At 39.4% G+C, this 14812-nt stretch overlaps 2 long non-coding RNA genes across 2 annotated transcripts; one reads left to right on the top strand and one right to left on the bottom strand.

The window, feature by feature from the left end:
* The first annotated feature begins 3723 nt into the window (after window positions 1-3723).
* Window positions 3724-5974, top strand: LOC124688845. Its single transcript, XR_006998644.1, has 5 exons — window positions 3724-3776; window positions 3946-4011; window positions 5415-5546; window positions 5711-5830; window positions 5945-5974. It is a non-coding gene; the product is annotated as an uncharacterized LOC124688845 (long non-coding RNA).
* A 4937-nt stretch (window positions 5975-10911) lies between these two features.
* Window positions 10912-14071, bottom strand: LOC124683021. The gene is made up of 3 exons (XR_006996533.1): window positions 14040-14071; window positions 13628-13847; window positions 10912-10977 (listed from the first exon to the last, which is right to left on the bottom strand). It is a non-coding gene; the product is annotated as an uncharacterized LOC124683021 (long non-coding RNA).
* Window positions 14072-14812: the final 741 nt, after the last annotated feature.

Below are 14812 nucleotides of genomic sequence, written 5' to 3'. Positions count from 1 at the left end.
CCTACCAACCGAAAAACAAATCTGAGGGTGATGGTAAGGCTGCTGTTGTTTCCAGTGATAATTCGGATGGCGATTGCCTAGTTGTGTTTGCTGGTTGTGTTTCTGGTAATGATGAGTGGATCCTTGATTCTGCATGTTCGTTTCATATTTGCTGTAACAAAGACTGGGTTCAGTTCTTATGAGTTTGTGCAGAGTGGAGATGTTGTGCGTATGGGAGATAACAACCCACGTGAGATCGTGGGCATTGGCTCCGTTCGGATCAAGATGCATGATGGCATGACACGCACTCGACGGATGTTAGACACATACCGGCATGGCCGTGAAATCTGATCTCTCTCGCACTCTTGATGTTGACGGGTACAAACACTCCGGTTCTCGCGGAGTTCGAAGGTAACAAAAGGTTGTCTCGTTCACATGATTGGTGATATGAATTCTGCAAAGTTATATGTTCTTAGAGGTAGCACTTTATCCGGTATTGCCGCTGCCGTTATTCCTGATGAACCTGGTAAAACTAATCTGTGGCATATGCGTCTTGGACATATGAGTGAACATGGCATGGCAGAATTGCACAGGAGAGACCTGCTAGATGGCTGCAATTTGAGTAAGTTCGAGTTCTGTGAGCACTGCATTTTTGGTAAGCATAAAAGAGTTAAATTCAATGCTTCCGTTCATACCACCAAAGGGATTTTAGATTATGTGCATGCTGATGTGTGGGGACCTTCCCGCAAGACTTCTCTTGGTGGTGCAAATTACATGCTTACTATCATAGATGATTACTCCGTAAAAGTGTGGCCTTTCTTTCCGAAACATAAATCTGATGTGTTTGATGCTTTTAGAAAGTGGAAAGTTATGGTAGAGAAGCAAACAGAAAAGAAAGTTAAATTGCTTCGTATCGACAATGGCATGGAGTTTTGTTCTACTGTTTTCAATGATTATTGCAGCGATGAAGGCATTGTCAGGCACCACACCATCCCATATACTCCTCAGCAGAATAGTGTGGCGGAGAGGATGAACAGAACCATCATCTCCAAGGCTCGCCGCATGTTGTCTAATGCCGGTATGCATAGACGTTTCGGGCTGAAGCAGCCTCCACCGCCCGTTACTTGATAAACAGGTCACCTTGTATTCCGCTTGATAAGAAAACTCCTATTGAGGTATGGTCTGGTTCACCCGCTGATTATTCACGCTGAGAGTTTTCGGTTGCACTCGCTTATGCTCATGTTGATAATGGAAAGCTAGAGCCCGTGGCTGTTAAGTGTGTGTTTCTTGGTTATGGTTCAGGAGTTAAGGCATACAAGTTATGGAATCCCGAAACTAAGAAAGTTTTGCATAGCAGGAATGTTGTCTTTAATGAGGCTCGTTATGTTTTATAAGAGTTCATCTATAGATGTTACCGATGCTCGTTGATTTTTCTCGATAATTCCGATGATGAACAACAGAGGATTAGCGTGCAGGTGGAGCACGTGGAGGAGAAAGAAAATGATGTTGCTGAAATTGATAACACCGTTGTTCAAGCACTCACCACCTGTTTTGCAGCAAACAAATAGTTCCATTGCTTGCCGATAGACCGAGGCGTAACAAAGGTCCACGTCCTCGTTTAATTGAAGAATGTAATCTTGTTGCTCATGCTTTGAGTTGTGCTGAACAGGTGGAGCATGGTACTGAACCTGCTACATATACTGAGGCCGTTGCATCCGTTGACCACGTGAAGTGGATTTCTGCTATGCAAGAGGAGATGCAATCGCTTGACAAGAATGGCACATGGGATGTTGTGCCCTTGCCTAAACAAAAGAAGGCTGTCCGCTGTAAGTGGATATTTAAAAGAAAGGAAGGTTTGTCTCCTAGTGAGCCTCCGAGGTTTAAGGCAAGGTTAGTAGCAAAAGGTTTCAGCCAAATTCCAGGTATTGATTATAATGATGTATTCTCTCCGGTTGTGAAGCATAGTTCCATTCGTGCATTCTTTGGTATTGTGGCTATGCGTGATCTTGAGCTTGAGCAGCTAGATGTAAAGACTGCTTTTCTGCATGGTGAGCTTGAGGAGGAGATATACATGGACCAACCCGAAGGTTTTGTTGTGCCCGGTAAGGAGGATCTTGTTTGCAAGTTGAAGAGGTCCCTTTATGGTCCGAAACTAGCTCTCCAAGACAAGTGGTACAAAAGGTTTGATTCATTTATGCTTGCACATGAGTTTAAGAGATCTAAGTATGATAGTTGTGTTTATATCAAGTTTGTTAATGGATCACCAATATACTTGTTGTTATATGTTGATGATATGTTGATTGCTGCCAAGAGCAAGAAAGAGATCACTATTTTGAAAGCACAATTAAGTAGTGAGTTTGAGATGAAGGATCTTGGTGCTGCTAAGAAAATACTAGGTATGGAAATTACAAGAGACAAGTAAAATCTAGTGTGTTATTTCTTAGTCAGCAAAATTACATTCAGTAAAGTTCTTCATCGTTTTAATATGCATGATGCAAAGTCTGTTAGTACACCAATTGCTTCCCACTTCAAATTGTCAGCATTGCAATGTCCTAGTACTGATGAAGATATTGAGTACATGTCTCGAGTTCCATATTCTAGTGCTGTTGGTTCCTTGATGTATGCCATGGTTTGTTCTCGTCCCGATTTATCCTATGCTATGAGTTTGGTCAGTCGATATCTTGCCGATCCCGGTAAAGAACATTGGAGAGCTGTTCGATGGATTTTCGGGTACCTTCGTGGCACATCCAAAGCTTGTTTGAAGTTTGGCAAGACCGGTGAGGGACTCGTTGGCTATGTGGATTCAGATTTTGCTGCCGATTTGGATAAGAGAAGATCCCTCACAGGTTATGTGTTCACTGTTGGTGGATGTGCTCGTGAGTTGGAAGGCAACGTTACAATCTGTTGTTGCCCAATCTACGACCGAAGCAGAATATATAGCAATTAATGAAGCTGGCAAAGAGTCCTGTTTGGTTGAAAGGTTTGTATGCTGAGCTTTGTGGAGATGATTCTTGCATTAACTTGTTTTCCGACAAGTCAAAGTGCAATATACCTTACTAAAGATCAAATGTTCCATGAGAGGACAAAGCACATTGATATCAAGTACCATTATATTCGCGACATTGTTGCTAAAGGTAAACTGAAGGTATGCAAGATAAGTACTCATGATAATCCTGCTGATATGATGACAAAGCCAGTTCTCGTTTCCAAGTTTGAGCTTTGCTCGAGCTTGGTTGGTATAACTGTTTAGCCCAAGTGGCTGTTGGCGCCAGCAAGTGTTTTTCCTTTGTCCGTTCAGGAGATTGTTGAAGTTCATGCTACAAGATGGAATTTGTCTCAAGGTGGAGTTTGCTGTATTGTGATCCAAATTCATATACTAAAGGGAGGCTAACTTCTGACGAGCGGAGCGAGGCCCGTCGCCGGAGGCTTGGGCCGAAGCGTAATCTGAATCGTACGGTACGGATCGTTGGCACCGCCTATATATACATCTTGTAAGCCGCCGGCTAGGGTTTATCAGATTATAAGATAACTCACGGCGTTTGTAAACACCTCCCGATATAGTGAAGTTTTGCTGGCTGGCGCCCGTGGTTTTTTCCCTTCTTTGTTGGAAGGGGTTTTCCACGTTAAATCTTGTGTCCCCTGCGTGTGTTCTTGTTTCGTTCTTCGTTATTTGCTTGTCGCTTTTATAACACGTGATGTGCTCTGCAGTGCCCGGTTTACTGAACTTCGATTGCTTGGTTCTGCAGATGGGGTTCTTCGCAGAGGCTGGGCCTGTTCAGATCTTCGTGTCAAATCATGTGAGTGGCTTCTGTGCTTTTAATTGGAGCTGCTTTGTCAAATTGGTGGAGCAAATCGATAAACTTCAGAATTCTCTATGTGGTCAATTATTCAGTACAAGCTCTTACAAGTTCTTGTTTACCTTTCACATTCTGGCTCACTGGGTGTGTTTTCTGCTTTTGTATGCAGCTGATTCCTGATGATATGGAGTTCCAATCTGGTGATGTGCCAAACTACACAACTTCTGATGGATCGGTATGCTTATTTTTGTACAAGTGGTTCCTATTGTTCTTCTCGTCTTCGGTAACTACTGGCTTAGTGTCACTTGCATTACTACGGACTTCACCAGTACATTCATGCTTAAAACAAGTAAAATATTTATTTAGATTAATGATTATCCCTTTCAGCCTTTATATTTTGTAAGCATATCAAATTTACTCTGGCTTTTGCTTTCTAAAGATGGTAATGTTTGTTTACAGTTGCATACGAGGTTGTTTGGCTTGTTGAAGAATTAAAGCAACGTGATATTACATGTTGAACGACTAACTACTTATTTTGTTGGTTTGGTGAGAAAATAAAGAAAAGAAACGAACTCCACAAGAAAAATAGGGGATAAGAAGGTCCACGAGTCTGTGTATTTTCTTTTGTGTGAGAGAGCGAAGTTAGCACCATACCACTGCCGCGCCACCACCATCACGAACTCCCTTTTATATTATGATAGTACACCTGTGCAATACTGGCAGGTCATTTCACTTGTTATTTTACTCTTATTGGAGCTTCTTTAAAATGATATATTTTTTGAGAGTCTTTAAAATGATATTGCCACCGCCCACCGGCAGGCGTGCGCCACGGCGTCCACGTCGGCAGGAAGCCCATGCCGCCGCTGGAGGAAGCCAAGGCCGCCGCTCGCAACATCCCCTCGCGCCATCACGGGGAGAGGAAGAGTAGGCCGCTCGCCCTGCAACCTCACATCGTCCCCAGCGCCGGTAGCAGCAGCAAGTGGTCGCTGCTTCGCAGCTCTTGGGGTGGAAAAGGTGGAGGTCGTTGGGAGATGGGGTGTCCGCGGGATCCCCTCTGCTCCATGGCGTTAGTGACAAAATCCCCAAGCCCTAGGTAATTTTCTTCTTGTTCAGGCCATGAATAATCTCCTACTCCCGGTGCAGCTTAATGGATTTATTTCTTCCCCTGCACATCTTCTATTTGAATGGAGCCAGGAATGTACCAATGTGAATTTGTAGTACTGCCGTATAAGATAATGACAAAAGCCTATTACCTGCGACATATGTGAGGAAGGGTTTGGCCAATAAGGGTATACTGAGATGTACAAGCATATTTTCATCATGTCAGGTCACTGGCTTGGATTGTTATTATTGCTTTTGCATGTGTGAAATTTCATATTTGTTTGTGTAGGTTTTCTTTTATCTCTGCAGACAAGGTTTTTGACAAAAAACCTGTAGGGGGGAGATTAATCTATGTAGTATTATCTTTGCATTATTGTTTATTCAGTAAGTTCTTTTTTTCTGAAGTTTATCCTCAATCACCGATAGTAACTCGAGTTGTTGGTCTAGCTCCTTGCAATAGGTCAAGATTATGGATCATGCTTGTGCGATGCACCTATTTGGATTGGACAAGAACTGAAATAACTATGTCTATATTAGGATCCTGCCACTAGACGTTCTTGTGCACTTTCCTCATGACACGGTTGGTGGAGGGCTTACTGGAGAAACAAGCTGTTCATGGCACCGTTGCTGATGTCCCCGCCTGTTAGCCCAGGAGTGTAGCATCTACAGGTTACATACTCTCCATTCTTTCTCACATGTCAGGAATCCGAATTGGTTATTTGACTGTTTTTTGTGCTTGGTAATTGTTCCATCGAGAAGTTGTTAATTGTTTGATCCAAGTAAATTTTCCGTTTATATTTGCGAGCTTCATTATTCTTTGAAATTTGTTGCAGGTATCATGTAAATGCGTGTCCCATGCTGTTAATTGGATTATTGCAATTATTTGAGTGGCTCAAACTTCCTGGATAGTGATATTGAAGGGATTTCTACTGTATGAAGTTTAGGCGATGAAGGTCATTTTTCTGTACTCTCTTGCTTTAGTGCATTTCACATATCTTCTCACAATACATAGCTCAACTAGCTTATTACCGTTGCAAATCATCCCTGCTAATCATCCCTTCTTGCAGATGATAAGAAGATTCTTGACTATACAAAGCGGTATTTAGCTGCCAGGTGTCATTTTCTTGTTGTGGGGGAAAATGTGTTACAACCATTTTTTCGTCTCTTATTGGATAAGGTGATAACTAAAAAGTTATTTTGTGAGATTTTGGTCTGATATTCTTCGCGTTCTAAAAAACATTTTGTATCTATGTAGCTATGTATTTATGTGGGATAAGGATCATGGACAGCTGAGAACTGCACCGCACGAGAGAAGGCAGGAGGAGCAAAACTACTGTGCTCCACCACCTCCAAGCCCACTTTGTTGGTGAGTCTGTGATCTCTCTCTCTCTCTCTATGGAGCAGCAAGCCTCAGCAGAGGTTGGCGCTTTGGAGCCTGAGGACTAGGCGTCCATGGCAAGGTGTACATGCTACCACCTCTTTCTTTATCTCCCTAATTTAATTTTTTTATAGTTCTATGCTTTAAATCCAATGAGAAATCTAATGATTTTTCTGTGGCTATTGTACAGATCTGTTGTAATAGTATCCGATTTCTCAGTTTTAAAATTGCTTGTTGTGAAGATTCAGTTAGGTGTAATTTTCCATCACTGTATTTGCAAATTGACTACTGCAAGCTTTGTTGCTATATTTTTTGAATATTTTATCACCTTCTCTTCATGCTCTTTGCAATACCCATTATTCATCTTTGTTGCTATGTTTTTATGCTTTGACCCGATGTTCTTATAGGTTGTCTTAATAACATGTTATATATGTACCGGGAATCCCCTTTTATTCCTGCTGTAAAGGTTAGAGTTGATTAGCAATGTCAACATTGTTAGATGGCTAGGCGTTTTCTGGTTCAAAGTTCTGTGAGCTAGCTGATGCTTACGAGCATCTCATTATTAACCCAGTGTATCTAAGCTTTTGTGTTGTTAGTTGCACACAACTTGTTAGAACAAAAAATAGTTTTTTATGGGTAGGCACATAACCTGCTAGGTTCAAATTGTTTTCGGTAGGTATGAGAATTTTTGTTTATTGGTTTTGTTCAATGTTTGCTTTCCCTTCGCTCTTCCGCATGCCTTGCTGTTACTCTATTGTTTTCCATTTCTCTTCTCTTATTCTATGATATGGTTTAATTTGTTCTGTTCATGGATTTTTTATTGCTATGGCTCTAGATGTTTTTAGGATATAGAATATGCTTCAAGCTCTTTTTTACAGGCTGTTGCGGGTCATTGCTGCTCCTATTTCTCTACCAGGTAGTTCTCTATCTTTGCTTATACGACCACATATTTACCTTCTTTGATGTGTTGTTTTTTCATTCAAGCATTTCCACACCTTGTTTCTATTAAGACTTTCCCCTGGCATGGTCTGCCATTGTTCTTGTCGTCTCGCTTACTCGGTCAACTAGCCCTGTGTCTCTTTCTGCTGCTTCCAGTAGTCTAGGTGCTTCTAATGAACCAGCCCAGAGGCAAACTATTGTGTTGTGTGGTAATGCCCTAAGATTTGCACTCGTTGATTAAATATAAATCTGTATTTCTCCGTCTATTATTTGTTGTCACAAGTTTTCCTTTCATAAGCAATGATCGTGATGCGAGTGCTTAGTTCCTTTTCCAGTATCTTGCAGCCTCACTCTTCTTTGCATATTGGTGTCTGTTTTGATCAGATGGTTCCTGTTGTACTCTAATAGCCGTTGGAATTTTGGAAGGCCCATGGACTGTCCGTTCGGCATTTTTTCAAAACTAAAGTCCCTGAAGCTAAAACACATACTGTTTTAGGGCCAATGTTACCTATTTATCATCGCACGTGCAGTTCTTACTTTGCTTTTGCTTTGGCATCTTTAGCCTGCTCTGCTGAGGAACATATTGGTTTGCCGAAGCTTTTCAAGTGGTTTGTGAAGCTCCTATGGTTACTTACATGCACATCATGAACAAATACATGTGTGATGGTCAGTACTCATTTGAAAAAAAACAATGATAGTTGTGTTTCCATGGTCTGGTAATAATGTAGACTGAAGCTGCTCAGCTTTTTCGAGTACTCCGATATTTTTATTGCCCAAAACCAAACTACTCACTCTGATCCATAGTTGTCAGTGATTCAGTATAACTTTATTCTAAAAATCTAAATGAGCGACAACTAATATCAATCGAAGGGAGTATAAGACTCAGTATGTAGTTATGTACTATGTAGCTTAGATCCAGGAAAAGTGCAATACTATGTATTTGTTCTGTAATCTTTTAAATGATGTGTTTCGAAATCTATTGATAGAGGTGACTTTGCGCTTGCAAAATTACCGAAATATAATGACTTCGCATCCTCCTGGGTAATCAAATAATTTGTTGTATTTCTTGTGCATGTCACATTGTGTTCTTTGTACTATATTGCCCTGTCCCAGGTGGTAGGAACACATTGTTTTGATTGGTGTGACTTCATGATAATGCATTTTACTTCCACCGTTTGATTTTTTTCCGCATGTTGCATAGTAATGCAATTTCATTCATATGTGATTATCAATTCACTGCTTTCATTCCCATAGTTTTATACTGTTGTTTCCTCTCTGTTTGCTCTTTTGTATATTTCTCATGTTGATTTTTTCTTACGCAACTAATCTGATCCAAGAACTATGTATTATTTAATTTCGTTTGTGAATGCTACCTCTTTATATATGCTTGCTGATGTCTCTTCTTTAGAAATTAGTGCCTCTGAATCCACGATGGGAGTTGAGTCAAAACCAGATGAAGCTTGGGTGAAGAGAACAAGAAAAGATGATGGCTCCATGGTTTTGTACGGGATGCCAAAAATGTTAGGGATTCATCCGTCCAGACTGCAGTGAACCCTGTTCCAGGAGTTACCTGTTGTGAACCTGAATGGGTCCTCTTTATATACACTAGATTTAGATGTGCGCCTTGGCGCACGATCCCGTGAAACTCGTATCATATAACACGGCTAAAATTTACGTGAAAATGATATTCGTTTGTGAGGTTTCAAAAAACAAAGTCAATAGAATGATATTACGACAAAGCACACAAAATTACAAATGAAGTTCTGAACATTTATATACAACCAGGAAAATAGATGATATATTATAGTACCAAACACTCCATGGCTATGTCGAGAGCAACAGAAGGACAAAAGAAACATCTACATAAGCTGGGCCATCTACTAAAGGAATAATTTTGATGTTGTTCGGTAAAATCAAGTTAATGAAATCCGCAGGAGCAATGCCATCAGGATCCTTCTCCCATAGTCCATCTGATTGCCATAAAGAGATAAACATGTGTTTCCACGAAAAATCAAGAAGTTAAGTGGTAAGTCCTCCACTTTTTGTCAGTTTGGCTACTCCTTTCCCGACCTTTTTTTTACAACTTCCCATAATTACTCTTAAGAATGCCCCGAACTTGAAAATGGCAGATTCTAAGATTAGATCAATCTCTACAAAAGAAGACCAGTAACCTAGAATAATCATTTCAGTCTTAGGATAAACAACACAAAATGGCCCAAGAAACAACATCAAAATCATAAATAATTTCTTAAGACAAAGAAAAACCTACCATATTTCATTATACAGTCTGACCCATCAGCTGATTAAAATAATAGTATGTTCAAACGATCACCACAATGTGAAATAACTGAATTTGACAATATTAAATTAGGATAATGATACAAACAGATCAATGCAGACCCATCTTTTACATCTCAGACATGGAGGATAATCTCCCCTTATTTTTGGCCGGCATGAGCATTTTGTTTGATCTTTGCATCGACAACAATCACATCACACAACTTAAAACATAATCATTGGATAATCTGAGCACAAGAATCACTGTCATCAATATTTATAAAGCCCTAGAGTAGTAGAAGTTTTTTTTTTTGAGCTGTAGAGTAGCAAAAGTTAGTACTGGCTTGAATGTAATTGTATAGGAATATCCCTGAAGTATAAGCCTCACATGGGTGAGACATACTTCTGATTCATTGTAGAATAATATACTTAAGTTTCGGTCTTGGATACAAATGAAATCTGCTATACACAAATTTAATGCGAATAAGCACGTAGGCTCACCTGATGACATGACGGCAGCAAAATTAAATGGAACTTCATCCCCAGAGACAGTTTGACTGGATCAGAATGAGTAGAAAGAGGAAACAATAATAAGCATGCATAACTATGGACGATATTCATATTAGTCGAACAAGAAAAATATCACATCCAAAGCCATAAAAAAATCAAACAAACAAACTGGACGACCTCCTCAACCAGTGTCATTCAAGGCAGGGCTAGAGCCAGTCCTAGACGTGCTCAAACTCTGGAAGTTGACAGGGCCAAGTGACAACACAAAGGCAAAGAAAATGATTATAGTAGGAGCATCAATTTGATATCCTAATTTACAGATGTATCACGCATTACCAATATGTGTCCATTGCGGAGGTGGAGAAAGCTAACCTGCCCTGAAAGTCTCTGCTTTGAGGAGCAGCCGCAACAGCCAAACCGACATTGTCACTCGGGTTGTTCACCCCGCAGGAATGGTAATAGTCATCCTTCCAAAATGACTGTAGGAAGAAGGGGATCATCAATTAACACATGCACATGATATATCAATACTGCTAGTCTTTCAAAACATGTATATAAAGTGCAGTCATGAACCATGGTGCATATTACAATGTCCGAAACAACGAGATAGATAAGGAGAAAAGGCATGAGACAAAATATAAACAGAAAGAATAGTGGCAATGAGCACATGGATTGCAAGCGAGCTACTGAATAAGAACTTGATAAGAGAAAAGAAGAACACAAAAATGAGTTCAGATACATGAGATAGATCAAAGAGTAGTATTCAAAATGCGTCAAAACAAACCACACGCCTCTGAACCATCGTGTTGTCGTAAAGAAAATCTTAAGTCTTTCCACAAAATAATCGGACAAAGGTAAAAGAGCACAGAAAAATCATACTGACAATTTAATCCAATAATGAAGAATCTAAAAGTCCGCAGATCGGAAATACAGCCATTGGATTCTTCGATATAATGAAGTTCCTGTGAACTTTTCCTTTGTTAGTCTGCTTCTTCCCTGCAGCGGATGTAAGAAAATCATTAACCATCCAAGTACTGAAAACACTAAATGGTGAACAATCACAAATCCAGTAACCATATAAGCTGATATGCATACAAAGGAACAATAATGAGCAAACACTGCTCCTATAAATTCAAACATCAAGGATTCATTCATTTAATTTTGCATTTCCATGCGTCATCCATGGCATAAGTATGCAACGTGAACAACAAAATTAGAAACTACTATTGACTTTGTGTGAATTTGAATCTATTATATAATTAAAACAACAGACAATCAATGATCATGTGAACACCTTCTCCTTCAAAATCAACAACACGAAATTATATTTGTTACTTCGATGCAATAAAGTACATGAAAATGCATTCACAAAAGCAAGGCAGTACCAAAAAAACCTCCATTGCTTGAAGTTCATCACAGCTGTATAACCCATAAATAAATAGGAACAAAGAGAGCACACAACCTACGAATCCAAGCTAAGCCGTGAGAATTTATGGTGCGCCATGGCGCACGATCCCGTGAAACTCGTGTATAGATGGAAAAAAATGATAAGACTTTTCTTAGGTTTTACAAAACGTAATGAACTACACAAAATTACAAATAAAGTAACAAACGTTTATACATAACCAGGAAATCATGAGGGGATATATTATAACATCTAAATCTCGTTGATACCATCAAGGAACACAAAAATCATGTCACAACAGTCTTGAGAGATAACGGCACCAAGCAAATGTAATCCCAATTAGACCACCAAACAAAACAAAACACACATAGATAAGCAAAGTCTTTTTCATAGATAAAAATACGTTCATATAAGTATATTGGCGTAGAACCAAGAGTTTACAGAGTCTATTCCCTGGCTATTTCTAATTCAAGTCTTCTTTTTTGCCTGATCCGTCTGTCTGAGCTTTCGGCTGCATACGGCTATGAATGATTAACACGGGATATGAATCAGCGCATAGACCACAAAAACACATCGGACAGACTTACTATATCAAAGTTTGCCTCGTCATTAAGAACATCGGAAAAATCAGTAAGCCAAAATTCATACAGATTGAGCACACACCCAACAATGCGGAAACGAATAAGGAAGCATAATTTAGAGCAACACAACGCAGGGAAACCCATCAGAGGAGGGGCGAGTCATTGTGTGTTGAAGGATGTCGTTGTTGATATTTCTGCTTCTTATGGTAACTGACGGAGGGCCAGCCCGTTGTGTACTACAGGGAGGACAAGAAGTCACAGGGAAGGTAGATTACTAATTTACCATGGTTTTCTGTTTGTGTCTGCTGTCATGCAATACTTGCTACTTAATTTTGTGGTGTATCAAGTCCAATTGGTTTGTTGGACCCTGTTGATTTGGAATATAAACTTATGCCAGGTTACTGATAATAGTATAGCAGGTGGCGTCTTCCGAACTTTCTAAATAATTGCGTGTTCATGCTTAAGAAGAACACGAGGGTTAAAGCCATTAAACAAGAAATATAAGTATTGGCTTCTTGTTACTTACCCGGCTTGCTCGACACATCAGAAAAAACACTTGTACACCAGTGGAAGCAATGTCTGCACGCTTTTGTTTCTAGCTACTCAGTATATTGATGTATCACTTTTGTTTCTAGTTAGTCAGTTTCAACATTTTGTTAATCTGTCTATGCTGCTGGCTGAAACGTGCTATGGAGGGAATAAATGGTATGCTGCTTTCTTAGGTTATGTTATACAAAGTTAATACATGCCCATTGTAACAATGACAGAAGGGGACCTCAATTGTCATCAACTCATATGTGGTTTTTGTCTCTCAAAGGAAATATCATCTCGCTAGGTTGTTGTATCTATCATAAAAAAATCCTTTTTAGTGTCTCCTTTCCCGAAATATCATCTAGTTAGGCTGTTGTACCTATCATAAGGAAATATTTTTTAGTGTCTCCTTTCCCGATGGAGTGTGATAAGTTAGAAATGAGTCTGTTATACTATGTGCCAAATTCTCTGAAAATTTGACTTCTTTCTGTCCCCTCGGGGATTTATGAATATAATGGTACTATGGTAGTAATAAATTATGAACTATTATCTAAAGTTTTGTGAAATTTAAATGAGAAAACTTAAGCAGGGCTACGGTGCTAACATCTCAGTCTGTGAATGCAGAATTAGCTTTGTCATGCACATTGATATATTAGCTCCGGTGGAGACCAAATGGGTGTTCTAGTAGACTATGCGTGGCAGTATGGGTTAAAGCTGCATCTCTTATGACATCTGAGAAATTCTGAATATGCTTAACTTACAGATGGAAACTTAATTTTTTAAAATGCACTCGGTACCAAATGGAGTAGAAAATAAAAGCTCTAGTTCTGCATGTAGAAAGTTGGTATCATGTGGATTTCAAAATATTGTTTAATATCCTAGAGCAGTCACTGACTGTGTTACATTTAATGTGTCGAGCTAATTGCGCCGCATTGCAAAAGAATGAGAGGATTGTCTAGTGGAGGCTAGTAAAAAGAAGATGAACAAGTCGAGATAATTGTAGGCATTTCATATGTAGATGAAAACAGTGGAACCAAAAATCCGAATGCGCAGACAAAATATGTTTTTATAGATTTCATCATTTCAAGGTTGAGGAAATATCTATAGATAGTTGAATGAGAAGGCTAACCTAACTGCATGAATCTCATGTGTAGGTCACCATGGGGGATCAAGAAACCGAGCATTCAGGAGGTACCAGGTGGTCAACAGAAATGAACCCCAATTCATACACATTATGTTCTTGGTCATTGTTCTCCCAGATCAGCGAAACACGCACAAGAGCATTCCGTTGAGATCGAGGTGAGATATCTTTTACCAAAGTGGCATGCATCGGTACTTTCTTGAGTTTCCTGCAAGATAAGTATATAGATCAGGTGTGAACTGATTGAATTAACGAACCACCGCAAGATAAAATCCCATGTGTATTAGAAAGTGAAACATACAAAGAGATTCAACATTATCACAAGGTCTGATCAATAACGAAAATTTTGTACCAAAAAGATAAGGAATGGCAATGCATGGTATTAACGGAGAATGCATACATGGTTGCCATCGTACTCTAGATCCATCGAAGGACGCTGCTTCCATTGCCACCAACTCATTTAAGTTGAGGAGCTTAGTCTGAGACACAAATATACAGCTACACCAGCTGCTAACCAAATTTTGCAAAAGGATATACCTGGCCTTTCTCCTATAGCAACCTGAAAAAATATAGGCATAGAGGCATAAAATGGCTGAAAATAATTTCAAGAAAGAGGAAAACCATATTATTGCAACTCAAACACCTAGGGAAAATACCAATACACACAGAGGTAATGATGCATACTTGGTGAAACCACACTGATCAATACACAGAGGCAAACGTATTTTTTGGAGTTTGGCACTATATAACATGCAGATTATTCAGCGAACAACTATCGAAATGTATATATCTAATAAAAATGGCATACACACTGCAAAAATTTGTAATGAGCATATACCAGTTATACTTTGAATATGGTGCTTCATGTACAGCGAGGCGAAGATAAAAAGTTAAACGGATTAGTTGTAGGACAGTAACTACTGACTAAAGTGATGAACCTAACTACATAGCATATTTTCACCTCATATAAATATTAAACTACATGTGTATCTCATTTATCATGTGAGCATGTATATCAGGTATTAGCACGGTTAAACTCCAAGCCCCTCATAGTAATCCTGCCACCATATCCTGACAACATCAATATATATAGTAATATTACACAGGAGATTTGATTGTAATGGTACTAATAGAAGAATGGACAGTAGCGTCATATATACATTAAGCAATATG

The sequence above is a fragment of the Lolium rigidum genome, chromosome 1 (genome assembly GCF_022539505.1).
Source record: "Lolium rigidum isolate FL_2022 chromosome 1, APGP_CSIRO_Lrig_0.1, whole genome shotgun sequence".
Classification (NCBI taxonomy): Eukaryota; Viridiplantae; Streptophyta; class Magnoliopsida; order Poales; family Poaceae; genus Lolium; species Lolium rigidum.
This window is presented reverse-complemented; position numbering and strand designations above follow the sequence as displayed.